Genomic DNA, 15,193 nt, shown 5'->3' with positions numbered 1-15,193 from the left:
AAAATGAGGCTATGTGCAAGATTTGATCTCAGTCCGATTTGACCGATTTTCGGAACTTCAGCCGAAGTTTCAACCAATTCGGTGACTCGAAGATCTTGTGGTCTCCATACACTATGCTTCTTGTACATCGTCGCTCGTTACAGTAGGGCCATTGTTAAGTTCTAGCACTTTCCTTGATTTATTATGTATTGTAACACTACTCACAAAGCGGATAATATAAGCTTTAAGTTGAGATAAGATAATATCAGTTTTAGTGAGTTGAAAGTAATATAACAGTATTTTTGGTTTCTTTAAGTGTTTTCACAGACTTGTATATAATCTACTCGTGTTTATTATAAATACGTAACATCCGCAGTCTAATGGCAAGAGTCGTCAGATATCTACATGGTTGCACATACTCCGCTAACTATGCTTTCCGAAAGAGCGTTTTCAGCATATCGTAAGTGATCTCATATTTTGCGATTACGGGTATCGAGACATGGAAGGTTACTCTGAAATGTGTGTTATCGAATCTATTGCTCTCCGCGACTAGTGTAGGAGAAATAAGATGCGAAGCAGGTGAATGCAAGTTTGATGCCGTACTGTCGACAGAACACGATATTTCTTCGGGTGCAGCACATCGGAAAACAATAAATATATATAACGCTTAGGAATTTGTCTACCCGTATCCTTGAAAGAACATGCAGGATGCGTCACGCTAATATAAAGTTATGTGCCTGCCAACTAACCGAAAACATACTCTTATAGTTAGCTCTCTCTTCTTCTTACTTTGCTTCGTATATCTTTCTACTTAAATATTTTAGTTATTGCAGCTATCAATCGCTTATCCTCTCTTTAGACGTTGCTTCCGTTTCATTCAATTCGCGGAGACGATTTTATACAATTTAATTTTGGATAAGCTTTCTTAATACGTTACCTCCTGGCGATTATTCCATAATTTTTAGAAGACCATGGTCCATGGCTACATTAGATTTTTCAACAGCAATTTCGATTACACGTCAACCATTTATTTCCCGTAACGTCATCTAAGAATTTCATTTCAGATTATAATGTAAATGAAAATTTCTTACCTCCCTTTTGGTACAGTACACTACTGAAAATCCTATTAATAATCCTATTAATCCCGAATTTTGCAAGATATAGTCTATCTTGAAAAAATAAAAGTTATTTAGAAAACAAATTTCATCTTGCAATTAGAGTTGAATGTAAAGAGGAAATTTGAATTTTTAAATAAAGGAAAACAAAAACAAAACAGCAAGGTGAAAGAGAAGAGAGAAAAACAGAAACGGGGTTAGAAGGTTTCGCATTTCTGTTCGATCTAGTTACTGAAACAGAATTGAATTTGTTAAAACAATAAAATGTAAAACTCTTGCTGTTAGTTTGACGATATTTAGAACCATTTTGTTTTAGAAATACGAAAATGCAACATTTAGCCATTCATTGCACTTTTAAAAGTAAAATTGTGTAAAGGTTTGCAGTATCTAGAAATTATGAGAACATGGAAATATAAAATTTTGTGGCTATTTCTATACAAAATTTTATTGATATTATGGAAGTCATATTATAGAAAAATTATTCACTCTCCCTATAAGACTCTCTGTTAAACTACAAAGTCCTAAAATCTAAAGAACTACATACGTCATACCAAAATGTTAAACTGAATGAAAAGAAATCAGTTTTTAGAAAAGAAAAAGTTATTTTCCAGAAATAGAGTATCAATGCTTGAAAAGGAAATTGTACACATGAAATGCAGCACAACATAATTATGTAAAACACAAAAACGTTTGAAATTACTTACAGACGTATGGTTAAACTTCATTATGGCAACCTAGAAATTTCTAACTTTTTTAAATATAATCCTGTAGATCTTGACGAGAAAATGCCAAAAATCGAAGTTTTAATGCGAGGAATTCACTAGGCGGCGCCCTTACCTGTCAAAAACGCTTACAATTGTTCTTACAATACTCACATTACATTATAAATTTACAGGATTATATAAAAGAAAGTTAAAAATTTCTGGGTTGCCAAGGTGAAGTTAAACCCACTAAGACACTGCACATATACAACTATACAAAATGTTATAAGTTTTCAGTTTTTAGAAAAACATCATTTCTTATGGTTTTGTCGCGGCTAAAAATAGTTGTTTCTAGTTTTATTCGTTTTATTGGTATAATTTTTATAATTATAAAATAAGAAATAACAGTGTGTAATATGGGAGGAACAAATTCTTTTTCGTAACACAGATGTGTATGATTTTGTATAGTATCTTATTGTATTGTCGCGGAGTGTACAGTCTGATATTTCCAGGATAAGATTCTTTTTACAGACTTTTGCAGAACAGTTTTACCGTGGGTGAAGGCAATTTATCTTGTCAAACTATCCACATTAAATACCTAAAAATCTTGACATCTCGGAAGATTTCAACCGCCTCGTGTTAAAGAAACGAATTGGAAAAAGGCGTGTCTCACAGACAATGCCGACCTTTCTGTTCTGGCTCGGTATTAGCCGCGAAAACTTTCGCGAGTATTTCGCAAAGTTGAGGTAGCACCGCCGCGAAGAAGAAAAAGACGAGGATAATCTCGTGAGGAAGTCGCACGTCAAAGGAGATCAGTATGCGACCAAGCGCAAAATTCCTTTGCTTCCTCTTTTTTTTTTGCGGTCCGATGCTCCATTGAGTTCCCGCTTCTGTTTCCATTTTCATTCTCCTTTTCATGCTGTGTATTTTTTTCATTTTCTGTTTATTTTCTGATAGCAGCCAGTTGTCTCTCACAGTTGTTTGTAGTTTTAACTGAATCTGTATTTTCGTTTTTGCCTCATATTGTTTTCTCTCGATTGTTTGTGCTAACGTTACCGAATGCCAATCTCCATTTATAACAGTTTCAAAGCGATGATGACGCAATATTCTTGAGAAATATTTACCAATTAACATCGACGTCACTTCGACGTAATAAATAATTATCAAGTTGTATGCTTTATGTTCACTTTAACGTACCGTACATTGAATAATGGACCAAATTCTTAGGAATCGTTCTTTACGTTCTTAGAAAATTTTTACGTATATATGTTTAAATTACAAATTAAATTACAATTCTAATAAAAACTACATTACACATAAAATTACATCAATTAATTAACACGTGAGTCGTTTAAAGGAAGTCTTGTCAGTCGATCTATATACTCGATGAACAATTATTAATGTAACTACAGATACATATTAACAAAATTAAGTATACTTTTGAAGGTAATAATATACGGAAAATGTATAGATACAGTATAAATGTATGCATATAAGCAAGCATATCAAGCTTTAGAGAGATAGAAAACAATCTCTCAAACACAATCATCCAGCGAGGAGTCATAGTGTCCGACGCGACAGTAGCGCCGTTCACTGTTTAGCTGGCGAGTCACGGTGTTCTGAATGTGTTAAGTAACGATTTATCTTTCGCTTTTTCTCGTTGCCGCTCAATCGATGTACTACCGGAATTCATCTATAACTTCCCATTCAATTCTTTCTTCTTTGTTTCTGACGGGAAATTGTCTGCTGCCCGGGAAAAAGAAATATGACGGAGGATTCCTGCGAATCTGTCCAATGTGTGTTCCAGATACCAAGTAGGAAATTCTGGGGCTCCAGGTTTCCCTTTTCCGTTCAATATGAAAATCGTTATACGCCGTATTGACATTGGTACCCGGCCGTGATTGTGCTTCAGCCTTTCAGATCTCAAATTTTTATGCGGCTTTCTCAGCACATCTGTATGCGTGACTTGCGTGTGCGAATATTTAAACGGCTAGTCGGATCGATTTCCGAAAAATTCGCTTGCAAACGACCGACCGCGAGGCACCGATCTCCAACGTTCCAACCTCTCGATCTAAATCTTTCGTTCAAATATGCCGCGATTGTTATTTGCTATACAGGGCGTTCGACTACAGGTGGAAGAAAATTTAATGGGTAGTTCTCCAAGACAATATAAGACGAAAATGAAGAATAAAAAATTGCGATTTCGGCTTCATTCTTTGCTTATTATCAATTAAAAATCCGCCTAAAATGCGGCAACCCGGCTAACAGAGGTGTACGTTGATTACGTCATTGAGGCGCGCGGCAGTCACTTACTCGCTCGCACCCAATGGTTAGGCTTTGACTTCGCACACTTTAGTCAATAATTCGGCTAGAACGGAAAATGCGTGTGGATGACCCAATCGGACAGTTTACACCCACTTTCTTGCCGAATTCCTACCAGGTGTCTTCTTGTGAGGCACGCGGAGCATCTGTCACTTGATACGTGACAGTAGCGCGTCTCCATAACGTACGCAACGTACACCTCTGCTGGTCGGGTTGCCGCATTTTAGGCGGATTTTTAATGGATAATAACTAAAAAATAAAGCCGAAATCGCAATTTTTTAATCTTCATTTTTGTCTTGTATTGTCATGATGAACCACCTCTTAAATTTTTAAGTAGCTTTTTATTCTGGTCTGCATTTTTTTCTTCCTTTATTTCCAATGTTATTGTTCACATCGTATAGTCACACTTTATACAGTTCTACGCTTTCCAACGGTTCAAAGAACTTCAATAATAAATAGGATAAGGGACCCAATTACTATGGTGGTGCCAATTACTGTGCCTATATTAATTATACTTATTTTTAAAACATAATGAATATCAAAAAAGTGATACATAACGAGATATATAGAAGAGAAAAGAGATATATAGTTATATATCTCTTTTTAATCTGATCTTTCTAATCTGATTTTAATGAAAAAATTTCATATCTGTTTTTCCATATTCATCACGCTTCAAAAATAAGAATAATTAATAAATGCACAGTAATTGGTAGCCCCACAGTAATTGGGTCCCTTACTTGAAATGTTCTGCGCAGAACAGATTTCTAAATAATCCAAGTGAAATATTTTTGATCTTTCCCGTCTTAAATATATGAATGTTTAAAATTCCGTCGATAAAGTCAGATTCTCTGATTCCACTTGTTACCACATATTTTAATACCATGTCCACGTCACTTTCATGTGTAAAAGCTAAAAATATTAAAGCTTACATCCGAGAAGAGAACTTTATACCAGAATATTCTTTGTCAATATAATTTTTCACGAACGCTTATTTTTTCGACATGTTTGTTTTATTGATGTATGGCTTTCCTCAGCGGTACTCTCCCATGAAAATCGTTGTTTCGTAAAAGCTCACAACCCAATTCAGGATGCACATTCTTTCCAAAACTATTGTCGATTATCGCATTAAGTTTCGGTGGTTGGTCATTTTCAACATATTAATAACCCTTTCCGCACTAGAAATTAATTTACCTCTTCATTTCTTACTATACATTTATAATTTACGCGGTGAGTATCTGGAAATTTTCCAATTTTGTTTTTTAGTAAGATTCTACTTTTTTGTGCATTGCTTCCGCTGATAAATTCAGAAAGCATTTTGTCTACGTTCTTATTAAATGACAAGATCTCTATCGCTCAAGCTCAAATCCTCCGTCGCGCCGCGTCGTTTATCCGCGATGTCACTCATTGTCAGATTAAGGAATGCAGAAGATTCCTGAAGGAGACTGCTCGTACTCTCGCGAGTATAGCAAGCGCTGAGCGTTAGCTTTTAATGCGATCATTCCCGTCTAAATTAATGTAATAATCTTTCCCTTGATCGTGAGTGGCAATAAATCAAAATCGAGTTTTAGTTCGGAAATTGAAGTCGAACGTAAATGTTTCATTTATTAACAGTTCTTTTGAATTTCGTGGGTTCGTAAATCACATTACACTTGGTCGCGACGTCATTTGGAAACGTTGATTATGCGAAATTACACAAAATCTGATGATCCCTGAATTTCGAATTGAACCTGGCGGCTATATTCGCGTCAATCGATCGGTAGCTACGTTGAGTTTTTTTTTATTGATTGGGTATTACCCTATTTGGTATCGAACGATGATTAATATTACATACAAAGCTGTAGGTTTGTTGGTACAAATTTTTAATTCCCACGGTTGCAGTTTGTGGCTGAAAATCCGGGATATTGTTAAATATTCCATAAGTCGAAGTACGATATTGATTTGTTGCTGCGGAATTGCTGTTTTGTAGAGCTACGAGATTTTCAGGTTCCACAGCACGATGGTCGTAAACCAATTAACAGACTCTGATGACCCATCCTCGTGTTGGGAGCGATTGCGACCGTATAATATTGAATATATCTACATTGAGTGTGAATAAATAATTAACTTAAATATCGCTGAAAAATCAGGTATGTCCGCTTCGATCATTTCTAGAGATATATTTTTGCTGTGAATAAGTCAATAACTAAGACATCGTATAATTTTGCCGTACTTGGGAGTAACAACAAACGAATGTTTAAAATTGATATGCACGGTGATATACACGATGAAAATTTCATCGAAATCGGTTAACGCAAACATTGAAAGGTGATCACGTGATTACATAAGGGCGAAATTCTGAATATTGATCCTTAAACTCTCATCTTGAAATAATTGTAGCTCATAACAGCATTAACCGGTTTCGATGAAGCTTTGTGTATGTATGTCACTTATCACTTACACTTGCGAAACACGTGTTTTAAATTTTCGTTACGAGCATAAATAAAAAAGTTAAAAATCGTGATCTTCACTTTCTTCTTCGCAATTTCGACGAATAGTGATTTTTAATCAATCTTTTTTTATACATTACCTAGTAAACTAATAAACCTTCTAACGTCTCAAAAAACGCAAATTGTTTGGTTCAATATTAAACAAGTTAACTGTTAAAGGGTGTCCTCTTAATTCTGTCCCCGACTGTATGTATATGCAGCTGGATTATAGGTATTTCTAAGTATATTCTATTCAGTATATTCGACGTTCTATATTCTATAGCATCGCAAACGATTCTTGGAGTGCGAAGAATTTTCTGATGAAACTTTATAGGAACCATTCTGTATACGAAATGTAACGAAATCTGGTATTGGACTTCTGCAATGTGAGCAAAGTTATGCACTTCGGCGTATGTATAGAATGTATGCTCAGCTTAGAAATTCAGTATTACCGAGGAAATGTGGAACACCATTACTTCGGAAATTTCAAATTCTAAATTCGAAAGCTTCACTGATGTACAATCAAACAAATGTTATATAATACAATCTTACAAATTATTTAAATCTTTTTCTCGACTGTCCTTCTATGAAACTTGTGATTTTACGAAAGGGTAATGTAAAATTATATTATTAACACAAAAAAAAAATGTAATGTTACAAATGTAATTGGAATTGCAAAATTTTCACCCGACAAGCGTACGAGGCTCTTGCTCAATTTTTGCACAATTATTTTACTATTATCATGCAAAGACAAAATTAAAAGACAAATTGAAAAAGCAAAATTCACATAGATACGCAACTTTAAAATATCAAAAATGTACATGCAGACACATAAAAAGCTTGAATTATCAAAAAAACAAAGATGGGTACACAGAAAATATCAGAAAAGATTGTTTCTTTAAAAGTTTAAAATATTATCGCAAACATTTGTCTACAAACACTTGATGGCTGCAATGTAAATTACTAATTATTTTTATCGATATTGTTGTCTACAACTAATATGAATAATGTAAAATTGAAATTCAATCAATATCGTCTCTTTATCAATATTTAATGCAAGCAGAAATACTGAATATGTAGTATGACACAGGAACTATAATATTCGAAATTTCACGTAACAAACAATCTACGTTTAAAAATGGAACAATACATGCATATATTTATATTAAGGAAACAAATTTATTTAAAAATATTTTTTAACTTTTTTTTATTCATTTAATTAAATTTATTTTTCGCGATGGTCAGCCTCTTTTACTTCAGACGGTTAATGCGATACTAAAGTAACTTCAAGTAGTTGAGCTTTAGAAAATTGGAAATACTTATTAATTGACAATTTAAATATGGAGTTACCTATTAGAAAAATGTACAATGTTAACCTAAATGTACTTTCAGAATCTAGATATTATTTACAATATACTGTTGTGAAACTAATAAAACAAACATTGATCGAAATCGTAATTTAAGAAAAATATGAAATTTTTCTTTGTGAAATTGGCTGTTTAAGTAAAGGTAAATACTACTACGAAAACTTCAACTAGCCCGTAGTAGTATGAAAGTAAGGGATACATAAAAAAAATTCGATTCAAGTTAGGTACCTACTTTTGGAGAAGGTGAATCGTCAACTACAGTTTCACTGAGTTAGGAAGTTCTGACATTTGTCAGGGGTGTCGGAGGAACAGTAAGTTACAGAAGTTAAAATTATGCTCATTATTGTAAAAGGTACCTATGTACTGTCTAAAGATGGATCGTGCGGAAAAATACATTGAAACATGTAAGAAACATGTGAGGAATATGTAAAAAACAAATTTTTTTAAATTTGATAGAGAACATAAAAACTACTTAATTTAAGTTGCGGAGCGCTCACAATCTTAATACATAAACACATAAATTGTTAATAGAACTTCTATTCTTGGAAAAAAAACACTGAAAAAAGTGACGTATTGGACGTGGTTCACATTTATTATTGTAAATAAAAGTGCTGTATATAAAATATTAACTTTATGGAGAAGTTGTGTGGCTATTTCTAATCAAAATATTTATCACAGATTATACTCAGCTGTGTAATTAATATTATATTGAAAAAATATTTATAAAAATAGGATATTAAACTAATTTGTACTACTATAAAAATAAAACCTAACAAACATAGTAGCTCGCAGGCATTCGAATATGCCACACTCTGCCATATATGTTCAAGGAGATGTACGTATATTATTCACTCTAAGTTGTGCTGTAGAATATTAAATAGTAATAGTTTTGGACATTATGAAATTGACTTGACGAATGTGTTACCGTTTGAATAGTTTCACGCATGAAATTGTATATGTTAATCGAAACGTGTCATCAACTATCAGTAGCGGTAGTTATCTGTATCCACATATGCCTCATGTCACACAGATGTACTCAACCATTAACCATTCGGGACAATGGTTCTTATCGCTCTTTGGTTTATCGATCAAATTGCACGGACCTATCAAGTAATCGCTTCGGGAAAACTCGTCAATGTTTTTTTTTTGTTTTATTCAAGCGGAAACCGAAGAACAATCTCGCTATCATCTTCATCGACCCATTTACTAGGCAAGCTTTAATCGACCCATTTTTCAAGTTTTGCAAACACTCGAGACTTCTGACTTGGCGGTTTTCCTCGGCATTGCATCGTATGCATTATTCTGCAACATTGCGGGGGAAATCAAGTTCGTAAAGGAAAAGGGATAGCGAGGGAGCGAGAGAGAGAGAGAGAGAGAGAGAGAGAGAGAGAGAGAGAGAGAGAGAGAGAGAGAGAGAGAGAGAGAGAGAGCGCGAAAAGGAGAGGAAAACCGAGGCGAAATTATTTTTAGTTTCGAATTTAAAGACTAATCAACGTTGCCGGTTTCTGCAAATCGATCGGCAATTGGTAAATTGCTGGGATCCACGGGATATATTCCGCAAATACTAAAAGGATCGCGATGTAATTTCAGAAGCCGATTACGACTGCAAAGTGAGGATTCATCGAAGAGAAGATCGGATTTCTTTTCGTCGGCAACTACCCTCAAACATCCTCGAGCTTTTTATTCTGATATTCTCGTAATGCGAGAAAAGATCGCAAATTAAAATTCGATTTCATGTAAATAAAATTGAAATGAAATCGAATGAGTATAGATTGAATTGAATCTTCTACAATTTTACAATTCGTTATATGATTTATATTAATATGCAAAATCAGTGAAATATACTATACTCCGGGACAAAAGATATCACATCTTACATTTTTTAATGGTTTGTAGTAAAAGCTAGTAAAAATGCATTTTTCATGTCATTACCTATTTGTAAAAATGATAATCTTTATCATGTACTACCGACAATAAATTTTGTTGAATTCATTAATATTAACACCAGATTCGTGTTACAAAAAGTAACATATGGGATAATACTAATATACAGAAAAAGACGTTAGCAAATTGCTTTTGTTATAGGTAAAGTGCAGTTATATTTTTTTAAATTAGTTCCAGGATGCAATCTATTTTAAACCATAAATATTTTCCTTACGACTTTTTTTCCACCGCTAACCATTTTAAATACTCTATTATAATTTTATGTACTATAAAAAGTTTCGTCGAACTTTTGAAGTCATATCTTTTTTATTTAAAAATTTTAAATTTAACTTCAGTAAAATAAAAGTGAACGTTGAAATGAGGGCGACTATCTGTCATTCTAACGAAAAAATTGCATAAACACATTATTATTATTATTCTCATTTTTCAATTCTTAACTGCATTAATTTAATAAAATTTTAAATTTCAAGCTTAGAATGTGCTAAATATTAATTTTCTATAGAATAACACTAATATTTAGTTTGTCTGCCCATTCTACGAATTCTCATGAAATTAAAAACCGGTAACGGTAGTATATCAGATGTTTCGAATTTGTTAAATAATTGTAATACTTAGGAACTTGGAATTAATGGAGCTTAATATTTTATACGATAAATGTGTTCAAATAGCTTGATGCGAATAAAACGTGCGAAGACAATAAAATGAGTTTATATGAAAATGTATAACAATTGTACATATAGCACTTTATTCCGAGCTGAAAACGGTTTTGTAGCTCAGTCGACTAAGTTCAGGCTGAGGTAATAAGCTGCGAGTTTTTAATCACCCCTCCATTGAGTTTCAGACATGTTCGAAAATTGCGTGATTACAGTGGTTCGTTGGAAATCGCTATTGCAGCTCAACTGTATAGAAAATGATTAATGTACAAAACTGCATTCCATTGCAAAAACCAGAGTCAATTAGATTCTATTTTCGACCATAATCCCTTCTATCAACTAGATATGGTACAATTTCATGTAAGACCAGGTTTTTATTGAGTATACAATGCACACCATGTTTTTGTTCAATGTCTGCATGATATTTATTTGTGAGATCATATTAACTCTACTATCAATACACAGATCAATTAATAAAAAGTATTAAAGTGTTTGAAGGATTAAGTCGAAACACGTGCCCATTTTTGTCATAAATGCGTAAAATTTGCAGTATAGTAATAATAATTGTACCAATAAATATTACACCGTTTGTATTGACAATCACTTGCATGTACTGAATGTTCATTGATTCTGAATCAATACATTGTAATTTTTATAGGAAAAGATTTCATCAACTGCGAATTATTTTAATTACAGAAATTGGCATAGGATTGCAAGGTACAGTTAAACTAGGTGTCCAATGCAGTTTTGTCCTATAGTAAAACGTCGCAGCGGTTTATTGTTACGCTGCAACTGTGTAATACAGGGGTACTTATTGAAATGCGCACACTTGCGGAAATAACGCCACGACTACAAATCGGCTTGCACCATGGTACGACATTTACAGGTTTTTTTGTCACACCAGTTTATACGAGAATGCACGCACTGCGGCATGGAATGCTCTACCCCGAGGTAAAACTTCTGTCGAAATCTTTGATTTTCATGTCCTCGGCTTAGCGAACATAGCTTATTCCTACGTCTTACAAGTGATATCTTCATCATTTCCTATAGGACACTATAGGTGACTGAAGAGAAGATGGGTACAAATTACAGGACGAATCGAAAACGTTCTGAAACGTTGTAAAGCAATGGAGTGAAATTCCGAAAATCGGTCAAAACAGATTGAGCTAGTAAATAGGTTTATTTTACATTAAAAACATGTTTCCCAGAAGGATTTTTGGCGACTCGAAAAAATTTTATTATCATACGAATCGAAATTCGTCGGTAAGGTAGATTATGATACTAATATGATAAAAAAATAATAGTGATAATAAAAAATTAGTTTTCTTTTTGGTAGACTGGTATGAGCTTTATTTCAACAGTTTACAATATCAATGTGCATTCTGTCCAATATTAGTAGCTCTTGCGCATCCTCGAACTGAAAGAGATGATCAGCTGTTTTCCAAACTTTAAGTTCCAGATCAGGACTGGACAATGGAACTTTATATGAACTAACGGAAATACTCTAGATGCTAATTGTTATTGGCCCACCCTACGATTATACATAATCAGGCACACGCTAAAATTTCGTTCACATAAACGGAGTTCTACTGTATTTACGAGCACCGGTCAGACCCCGCGAACCGCTGTGCTACCGCCACTACCATGGCGAAGCATTCAGGCCGTAGCGGTAGCGTGGCATAGAGGAGAAATATGCCGACCTATACTACTATGTGAACGATAGCCTTCCATTTGAAGTAGTATTAACGCTCGCTCAACGAATGCCGGGTCATTTAGACTCGACGCTACTGTAATAACCAGGGTACTCAGGCCTGTTCTAGTTGATCCCTGAGGGCCGAGGATATCTTTGTTCTCATCAGTGAAGACGACTCGTTCCAAAACTTCAAGAAAGTCTTTCAGAACTCAATTGGCGTGTAAACGCGTTCCTTTGTGAATTTCAATACTCTTTCTCTATCTGTTCTACTTATGTAGCATTTTCTATGAATTCTTCTTCTGTCTTAATCTTTGCTTCGTAAAAATTTCATACCGTATTGATACGTACTCGACGTGCAGCTCATTTTTTAGTTTCCCTGGCTTCTCTGTGATTTTAGTTGGTTAGATTTTAAAATTTCCTCTTACTTTTCGAATTACCAACTGTCCAGATGATCGTTTAGTGCAGACCGAAGACTACGAACAATAGAAAACTTTTCGCCGTGTAATTTGCGCTGGTTATGTGAAATTGTAACAATTTTCTGTTATTTTTTAACTTTTCCGACGAATGTGAAGATTATATTAATAAACTTTTTGTTCCTCGAGTTAACTGACACCGATAATGTTTACATGCGATGTTCCATTTTTTAAATATATGTACGTATTGATCCGTGAACGCACGAATGCTTATTACGCGTATATTTTCGTCAGTTTCCAAATATTTATTAATGTTTGTTAATTAACGAAGTTCTGAAATATTTATGCTGAAATTGAGTACCCCATTGATATTTCACACTGATCGTACACGTAATAAACTATGTAACAGTTTCATATTAAAATTAAAATTACACCTTAACGCAAAAATTATTACATTATTCAACATTTTTGTCTTGTATACATAGATGCGTGTGTTATAATTAGATTGCCGATTTTACCCATTTATGACAAAAATGGGTGGGTGTAATTTCGACCAATAAAAAGATTACAAGAAACTAAGATTGTTAATACATTTTTTACAGCTTCATCAAACTGCTAAAGAGAGAAATGAATGTTTTCAAAAATTTCAATACTTTATTCATTTTATGCGAAGCAAAATTACATATACAAACATTGTTTTGTACATAAAATAAAAAATAAGAAAATGTTTATGTTTTAAATTTATTAATTTAAAACATCTTCATTGCTACCACGAGAGAGGTTTTTGAAATAATTATGATGCACAGGTGGAATATAAGGCAATAAATTTCTCACATCTTTATATTTAGCCGAGGCTATGGATATAGAAGTTTTGTATAAAGGGGATAATTTTATGGTTTTAAAATGATTTGGTCTTCCTCGTATTAAATTACGCAGTTCCAAAGTTTTAAGTTCTGCAGTTGATTCCATAGAGGTTTTATAAAATAGCTTGTATCGAAAGGGAAGCGAAAGGGTTAACTATGAGTTGAAAAGAGAACATTATTACTAACATCGTTAAAAAAAGGCAACAACAACTAGATACTCATTTATGTCGCTTTATGTAATTTATTTGAGCCTTTTATCAAACCGCAAGTTATAAAATGGACTTAAGCCACTATCAAAATAAATATTTGTTTATTCTGATAAGTGAAGAATCTTTAATATCACCAATGATAATGAATTTTATTTTGGATCGGTATGATATTTTATGTCAAGTTTTAACAACATGTTTTATTGTGCAATTCATGCGTAATCACGATTTTCTTAAAGACAGACTTACACCACTATCAACATAAAACGGCTCATATAATAAAACGCTGTAATGTATAACGTAGCACAAAAACAAAAAGATTGCTATCAAGAAGATAAACAGACGTTATCGCGGTCACTAGACAATTTAATCTAAAGCGAGAATTGTTCGGCAATTGAAGGGTAAATGTGAAATGCGCGAAAAAGTCGAATTGCTCAAACGGGACGGCGACCGATCACGCCGGAAGTCGATCAGCCGTTAAACGAGCCCGAATTAATTCGCGCCGGTTTTACTTTCGTCGACGAAATTGAAAGGTCGGGCGGGGGCGAGTGCCGGGGCCGTAAATTCGTCTGTAACTCGTCGTAAATTTTGCAACGGTCGCTGATTTCATGGTGATTGCGTTCTAGGAACGCGGCCGCGCGACGCCGTCTTCGTTTCGAGGATATGCGACGATGCGGCACGTTTCCTCAATTCTATCGTCGACCGCGGGCGCGCCGTAATTCCGACGAGTCCGACTAACCACGATAAATAATTCCGATTCGAGGCACAGTCCAGCGGTAGCCTCATGTTTTATGCATGCGGCCAAGCTCGCGGAGCACCACGCGTTACACGTCGTTCTGGCTTCTGTGAGAATCATGGATCCTGCCACCACTTACGGTGCACCGGTCGGGCTCGGGCTCGGGCTTGGGCTCGAGCTCGGGCTCGAGCTCGGGCTCGAGCATGGATGGCCCTGTCCTCCCATGGACGGTCTTCTCGATACGGATTGACGTACGCTGTGTGTACGTATCTGCGGTGCTCCTAGCGTTACGAACAGTTTCACGTCGCGATAGACTACGACAGCTTCGCGTTGTTGACAGTCAAACGGTCGATACGGTTTTTAACTAAACCGAACCGACCATCTCAGACTAATCCACATATGTATGTTCTCCTTAACGACTGTACGCCCCGACACAACATGATGTGGCATTCAAGGAAATGACTAAAGAGTATATACCAGTAAGACGATTCAAAGAACATAAATATTGACTGAAAATTCACTCTTGTAGCTGCGACAAAGCTATAAAACATGTAAGAAAACTTTTAGAAGTACAGCGGCCGCTTCCTAATATTTTTTCACTATCCTTCACTAAAGAATTTTCATCTATGTCGATTTCAGTTTCATTTAGCTTTTTTTCCATGAGGCATTTTCAAGTTATATCGTTCTTTACTAAATGTCTTCGTTGTAATACCGAAAATTACACGGAGGCCATATT

At 34.7% G+C, this 15,193-nt stretch overlaps 1 protein-coding gene across 1 annotated transcript in view; it reads right to left on the bottom strand.

Moving 5' to 3' along the window:
• LOC143354063 (zwei Ig domain protein zig-8) overlaps positions 1–15,193 on the bottom strand; it is a 265,431-nt gene that overhangs the window by 80,543 nt on the left and 169,695 nt on the right. The gene's annotated exons all lie outside the window — the stretch shown is intronic.

The sequence above is a fragment of the Halictus rubicundus genome, chromosome 1 (assembly GCF_050948215.1).
Source record: "Halictus rubicundus isolate RS-2024b chromosome 1, iyHalRubi1_principal, whole genome shotgun sequence".
Classification (NCBI taxonomy): Eukaryota; Metazoa; Arthropoda; class Insecta; order Hymenoptera; family Halictidae; genus Halictus; species Halictus rubicundus.
The sequence above is the reverse complement of the archived record's forward strand: the minus strand, read 5'-3'. Positions and strand labels throughout refer to the sequence as shown.